Source organism: Podarcis cretensis (assembly GCF_951804945.1).
Source record: "Podarcis cretensis genome assembly, chromosome: 7".
Lineage (NCBI taxonomy): Eukaryota > Metazoa > Chordata > Lepidosauria > Squamata > Lacertidae > Podarcis > Podarcis cretensis.
In genome coordinates this window covers 32,301,042-32,308,202 of record NC_137176.1, presented here as the reverse complement: position 1 = coordinate 32,308,202, position 7,161 = coordinate 32,301,042, and the positions used below count along the sequence as shown (strand labels likewise).

General features: G+C 42.4%; 1 long non-coding RNA gene across 1 annotated transcript; it reads right to left on the bottom strand.

The window, feature by feature from the left end:
- Nucleotides 1-1,651: 1,651 nt before the first annotated feature.
- LOC307220174 lies at nt 1,652-6,162 on the bottom strand. Its single transcript, XR_013840748.1, has 3 exons — nt 6,075-6,162; nt 5,145-5,228; nt 1,652-2,625 (listed from the first exon to the last, which is right to left on the bottom strand). It is a non-coding gene; the product is annotated as an uncharacterized lncRNA (long non-coding RNA).
- Between the last annotated feature and the right edge of the window lie 999 nt (nt 6,163-7,161).

The window sequence follows — 7,161 nt, the reverse complement described above, 5'->3', positions numbered from 1 at the left end:
TGTCTGTAACCTGAAGTGTCTATAACCTGAAGTGTTTGTAACCCGAGATACCACTGTATATACTTTCATTCACCTTCATTAAAAAGATGGACAGACAGCTGATTCCATCTTGAATAACAGCTAGATTAGGCATGCCCAATGTGTAGAATGTACAAGAATGCAATGGGTACAGGTTAGTTTTACTGTATCCTTAGTATAATCAGCTGTTTATTGAGCTGCAAGGGCTACACGGCTGTGCTAAAGTGGCAAGGAACATGTTTTAGGAAGTACTGCAGTGCTCGTATCTTTGAAAGCTAATTGTTCTCTTCGTTGTGACTGCAGTTTAAAACAAATCAAAGAAAGCTCCCTTAAGACTCATTAAGAGGCTTACCGCCAACACATTAGTGTATTGTGCTAAATATATTTGCTGAAACTGATGTCAACAGCAGCTAGCATTTAGGAAAAGCTTATGCAATACTAGAAAGAGTTTAGAAATATTAACATGTTTCATTTAAGAAAATCAGTTTATGCTTAGCAGCAATTAAGCATCTGTGGTGGCAAGCTATCAAAAATTAACACAGCCCAAGTCTGAACAGTATCACTAGTGTTCATATATAAATTGCTACCTAGTTGGCTGATTTTTGAAAAGAAACAATATTGTTTAAACAGATGATTGTTAAATACTTGAACGATCAATGGATTACTGTTTGCCTCTGCCTTGGCAAACTACATGATATGCTTAATACACAGCATGCAGCTATAGCTCTTGTTTTTCTTTAATTAATTACAAACATGGGGGGCAATTATTACTGTGACTGAGTGCACAAGAAGATGAGGATTGCCCCTTTCTTCTCCTTAACTGTGACTACCTGAAAACCAATCTGTATGGCTATGAGACTTGGGAACAAGTTTGTGTTGGCACCAATGAGAACATTTTTTTCAAAGCCACACAGCTGCACACCACAATTTTTGGCAGAGGGGTGGTTGCTGGCAGGGTAGAGAAGGGAAAACCCTCCCTCCTTAAACACTGTTATTCCAATAGCAATCACCCTTTCACGTGTAATTAAAAGGAAAGCAAGAGCATTGAGTCTCAACATGCAATTTGGCCCCTGACTTCTTGGAACAACATGTTGTCTTGGAACAATAGCCAACGTGTAATATAGAATGGTCAGAAACCATTATTGGCTTATGCAAGTTTAAACCAAATTGATTCCATAACTGGGTGCACTGGATTGTGACCAAATGTGTCCAAAAGCCTTTTGATCAGGTCTGCAGACCTAGAGCCAATGTGTTGCAGTGGTTAAGGGTGTTGGAATGGGGTCTGAGATGCCAGGGTTCAGATCCGCACTTGGCCATGAAGCTCACTTGGGTGGCCTTGGACCAGTCACTGTCTTTCACCCTAGCTCAACTCACAGGGTTGTGAAGATAAAGTGGATAGGTCGTGATGGCGAACCTTTTAGAGACCAAGTGCTCAAGCTGCAACTCAAAGCCCACTTATTTATCACAAAGTGCCAACATGGCAATTTAACCTGAACACTGAGGTTTTTAGTTTAGAAAAAACAACTCGTACATTAACAACTTTTGTCTTAAAAGAAAAACACAATGACAGAGCTTTCAATGATACAACCCACTTTTTATTGAGAGGTAAAAATTTGCATTTGGCATGCTTTTGAACAATTAATGTGAAACCTCAACCTTGCAGCAGCAGCAGGAGGAAGGCGCCTGATGGAAGCTCTCGGCAGCCCACCATTGCAGCAGCGCACCTGAGCACGCACAGAGCGCTGCACCCTCCTCACCAACAGTGGAGGCTCCCCAAGGGAAAATGCGTGCCTTGGGGGTTGTGGCTCCATTTTGCACCCATCCGAGGCACTTCTACTCGAACACAAGCCCCAGGATCCACACCCAGCCTCTGAAAACAACATGAGTGCCTGCTTGGGGATAGCGTCACGTATCCAAATGGGACCAATACCCCACCCGGAGCTTCTCTTTACGCCTCCCTGGCCACGAGGGCGCTTTCTCGGTCTGGGCATCCCACGCTGAGCGGCTGATCAAAAGGAGCCTTAAAGGCACTGCAGCAGACAGGCCAGTTTGGGGATTTCGGCTCTTTATTGCCCTGCATCCGAAACTGAGGGCCCACCATAATCATTGCCGGTGCTATTTCACAACCCGCTCGCGCAAAATACTAATTGCCACAATATGCTCCAGAAGCCTTTGCACAATTGGGCATGATGAACTCGGGCCAAAGAATAGCTGCAACCTCCGTTTTGGAGAGAGTTGGTGCCCTGATGGGCATCGCATTCTGCTCCTGCTCATATGGCACTCCGGCTGCCCAAGTTGAGCTGAGGACTCAACGTGTCGTCCTTGCCTTCTGCCGGCTCTGTGCTGGGGCGATGGAGTGTGTGCCCACAGAGAGGGCTCTGAGTGCCCCCTCTGGCACGCGTGCCATAGGTTCACCACCACTGGGACAGATGAGAATAAGATGGGTTTGGGTGGAGAATCATGCATGCCACCTTGAGCTTCATGGAAGAAAAGTAGCATTATTATTACTACCTGTTAATTGGAATGCAAATCACCGATCATGTATTGTTGGCTGGATGTTCAATGAGCCACTCAGTTTTCACTGTCTTTTGTTTTGTTTTTGAAGTCCTGGAAAGACAGCAAAACACAGATTTAGCTAACTCCCTATAGAACTGTGGGACCTTACCACAGATGATTCAGTTTGGTCCATGAAATATACTCGGAGTCCTGCAGTGATTTTATGCTCTTTATTGCAGCTTGTAAAACAGTGATTGCATTTCCCCCAAAACCTCAGGCCTTTATATACATTATTTACACAATGAGTCCCGTCTGATTGGCTGATTCTGCTTCCTTCCTGGAGCCTGATTGGTCTTCTCCTGCAAGCCAATCAGTTGTTGCATTCTAGGATCCTACCTGCCTATTGTTCTAGGATCCAAGCTTAGTACATAACAGTCCACCTGATGAGTACTCTGATGAGGTCTGACTGGAGTTACATTAAATATTCACCTTCTGTTTTTTTAAATTTCCCAGCTGGACCACAACACAGGGGGAATAAGGTTAATCCTTCTCCTGGCTTCAGTTTTTTACAGAAGAAGAAGAAGAGTTTGGATTTGATATCCCGCCTTTCACTCCCCTTCAGGAGTCTCAAAGCGGCTAACATTCTCCTTTCCCTTCCTCCCCCACAACAAACACTCTGTGAGGTGAGTGGGGCTGAGAGACTTCACAGAAGTGTGACTGGCCCAAGGTCACCCAGCAGCTGCATGTGGAGGAGCGGAGACGTGAACCCAGTTCCCCAGATTACGAGTCTACCGCTCTTAACCACTACACCACACTGGCTCTCCTACACACCTACCTACCTACCTGTCCCCCTGCCTGCCTGCCCTGGCCATTGTTATTTGCAGCAGAAACTTTCCAGGGTCTCCAATAAAGATAAGTCCCAGTCCTATTTCAACCAAGATCTTTTAAAAATAACTACTAAAAGTTGAAGGCTTGTTGCTGGACAGCACAAGTCCTGCTTGTAGACTTCCCATAGGCATCTGGTTGACCACTGTGAAAATAGGATGCTGGACTAGAAGGGCCTTTGGCTTGACCCAGCAGGGCTCCACCAATTGGACCCCTGGCCAAAGCTTACCTTTTGGGAGGAAGTTAGTGTCTTGTGTTGCTGCTCATAATAGCTAAGCATTTTGAAAGTTGCCAGGTGAATCTGCTTAAGCAGGTTCTGATTTTCTGTTGCATTGACCACCTGCAGTTCCCTATGATTTCCTCAATTTTGCACAATCAAGCCTCAAGTCAGTCAAGGTAGGAGGTAAGAGGCTCTCCCCCTCCTTTTCCGTTTGATTAAATGTCAACCAGCCAGGGGCGGGGGAATCATTTAAAGGGAGCACAGCTTGAGCTGCTGCTGGTTTCCCTTGCTGAGAGCTCTCTTTCTGAAGTCTGCCACTAAGGTTACACATCGGTACTATTCATTTCTGTTTCCCTGCTACAGTCAAAAATAGAAGGATGGGTTGCAAGGGACTTTAACAAGAAAAGCAAGTATGGGCAGAAGGATCATAGGGCAATGGTCTGCTAGGGTTGCCATATTTCAAAAAGTAAGATTCCTGACACCCGCAGGTGTTCAGCTTTTTTAAAAAAACCTACCCAAATTGTTGAGCTTTTTGGGGGGAACTTCCACCCAAAACAGACAACCAGGTTTCCCCTGACATTTTGCCCCCTGCCCCGCCCCAGCCACCATTTTGACACCCAAAAACAAGGACATGTCAAGGATTTTCCAGATGCACGGCAAGCCTATGGTCTGCTGACTGGAAGCCAATGCTTGGTTGAATTATTAGCCAGTGTGGAGTGGTGGTTAGTGTTAGACATTAACTGGCAAGATTAAGGCTCAAATCCCCACCAAGCCATGAAGCTTGCTAGGAGTCGTCGGATCAGTCATAATCTCTCAGCCTTGCCTACTTCACATATATATTGTGAGGATAAAATATTGGGGAGCACCATATACGCCATCATGTGTCCCAGGAGGAATGATGGGATACAAGAATTATTGTGGGGGTTTTTTTTAAAAAAATTGATAGATGCACACAGAAACTGTCAACATAAAGCCAATGATAGCATTTTTAATTTGGATTGCTTTGATCTTAATATCTGTTGGAATGAACTGTTGTTGTTTTTAGTTTGCTTGCATTTTTTAAAGGACTTTTGTTTATTACTAGCTGCCCAGGAAATATAAATTTATATTGATGGCATGAGCTACAAAGTATCTTAATAAATGAAAATAAACATTATTTGTTTTCTATAACTTCCCTTCACCTTTGTTCTAACGGGGGATGGAAGGGTCTATCAACTTCTCATTTCTCCAATCTTAAATTTGGTTCTCCACATTTGGGCAGCAATTTGCAAATTTTCTTTTTAAAAAATCCTCATGAAAATTCTCCAGCATTTTAATGCTAATTGCTCCTAACAAACCCAATTTTGAATACAGTTTCAAGTAATAGACATTATTTTTGCAAGCAATGTCTCCTAACATAATGCAATTTTTGTATGTCATTTCCACTAATATATTCATTTTTATGCACACTTTCCCCAATATTTGCATTTTTGCAAACTTTTTTTGGGTTGGAGAACTGTATAGAAAATTTCAGGTAGGTGCACACTTCAAAGGATGGCAGTGTTTTAGGGCTTGTCCACACTTCTGCATGTTCCACCACTTTCCCTCTGAGAAAACCTGCTGCTTACCACTGAATCAGAACAAAATAAAAACCAATGCACAAAATGCATTTCATTTTAAATAAAATGAGCAGTGTCACTTAGAATGTATGGGCCTCCTACTGAGAAAAAGAATAGCATATTCTGGTCACTTAATATTGTACAAGATTGTGCCATAGATCTCTCCGTAGAACTGGGGGAAAGCCAGTGGCTTGACTTATTTTATTTAAACACCAGAACTAGGCAAAAACACTCAGATTGTGGCAGAATACATAATTTGTCATAGCTGAAGGACTGGATACAAGGAATTCTCTACTTCCATTTTTGCTAAGTTCTATTCAATCTGTCATAATGACATCAGCACAGTTGATGGAAATACATTACACATGACCAAGAGAAAAAATATGCTACAGTTACATAGATAGATGATGATGATAGATAGATAGATGATAGATAGATAGATAGATAGATACTCTGCTCTTCCACAGTGCTACAAGGAGTAGCAAAAAGCTACTCACATTCACAATGTTGTTGCCCTTCAATTTTTTCCTAGACTTCCAGCTAAGATGTGCACCATTTTCTGTACTTGAGTACAATTCTTTTGTACAGTGTTGTGGGAAGAACTCAACTGGTGACATCCAATCTGACCTAAGGCACATTTCACCGCATCTCAGTTTTGTCCATCAGTCACTTATGTGGGAGTGTGTTCTTTGTTATTGTAAATACACATGAGCTTCCTCCACCAATAATTTTTATTTATATTTTAAATAATGTCTTTTTACTACATACCAATTTATTTCCCTTTTCATAACAAGGACCCAGAAGGCAGATACTGAAATCAAAACAAGTTGCTTTTTCATTCCTTTTTTGTTTCTTACCGTTTCTGTCTTCTTTCTTTTGCCCTCCAATGCCTTTCTTCCTCCTCTTGCTTCCTCCTTCCCTTTTCTGTTTCTAATTGGCCCCTCTAGGAACAAACTTCTGAAAAACAAACTACCAAGACATTTGAACAATAAACCAGGCAGTTGAGAGACTGGCAAGTAGACTAAGGCCATCTGAAGTAGAGCTGGACCAGAATCAGATACTTTGACTCTGTTGTTTTATATGATCGGGTTCTCATGTCACATGGCTCCTGCCAACACAATGCTTGTTGTGCAGTTTTGAAGGGTTATCCTTTAATTTTGAAGCTACACCCTCCACCCCTACACAGAATGGTGTTTCATGTCAAGAAAAAATGGTTTAGCTCTTTTTCTTATTTACATAAAGGACAACATAAACATTCAACTAGATTAAGATTCCAGGCACCTGAGTTTTCCTTTTTGAATCTAAAATTTGCCTGGATCTGCGCTGCATTTGGAACCATAGATGTATGGTCTGGGGAGGAGCCAAGCTTATTCTGCAGCAGAAAAAACAATCTGGCTCCTGTAAGGTATGTCTGTATGCACCCAAAGGTGGATGATGCATGAGTGCAATGGAGCAAATACTTTACAACTATAAGAAGCATTTAATAACGGAGGCAGAATTGTGGTTGAGGTGATGCGAGTTGAAACCAAAACTCCATCTCTGATGCTGGATCTCTGGTGGTTGTGTTACGCATCTAACTCATGACTTCACATTGCAGTTACAGAGTGATAAACTAAAACAAGGCTTGCTCTGTCAAGTGTTCACTGCAATTTCAGAGTATGTCATCAGGCTGGTATTGCGGTGGCAACTATGGCAACACTATAGTGCCATAGGTGGCAAAATATTTAAGACTATGCAGTATATTAAGGATTCTGAGCATTCCCCCCTATACTCACATTCATATTATCAGACTTCTGACTTCAGTGCACAGAGAATAGTTTACTCCCTTCTCTCTATTCCGATCCCAATCACTGTATGTCTCACCTGTACAGTGTCTATGATTATGATGCTGGAGAAAGACTACTTTAGCATCTCATGATAGGAGCATCTGAACACACCTCTGCT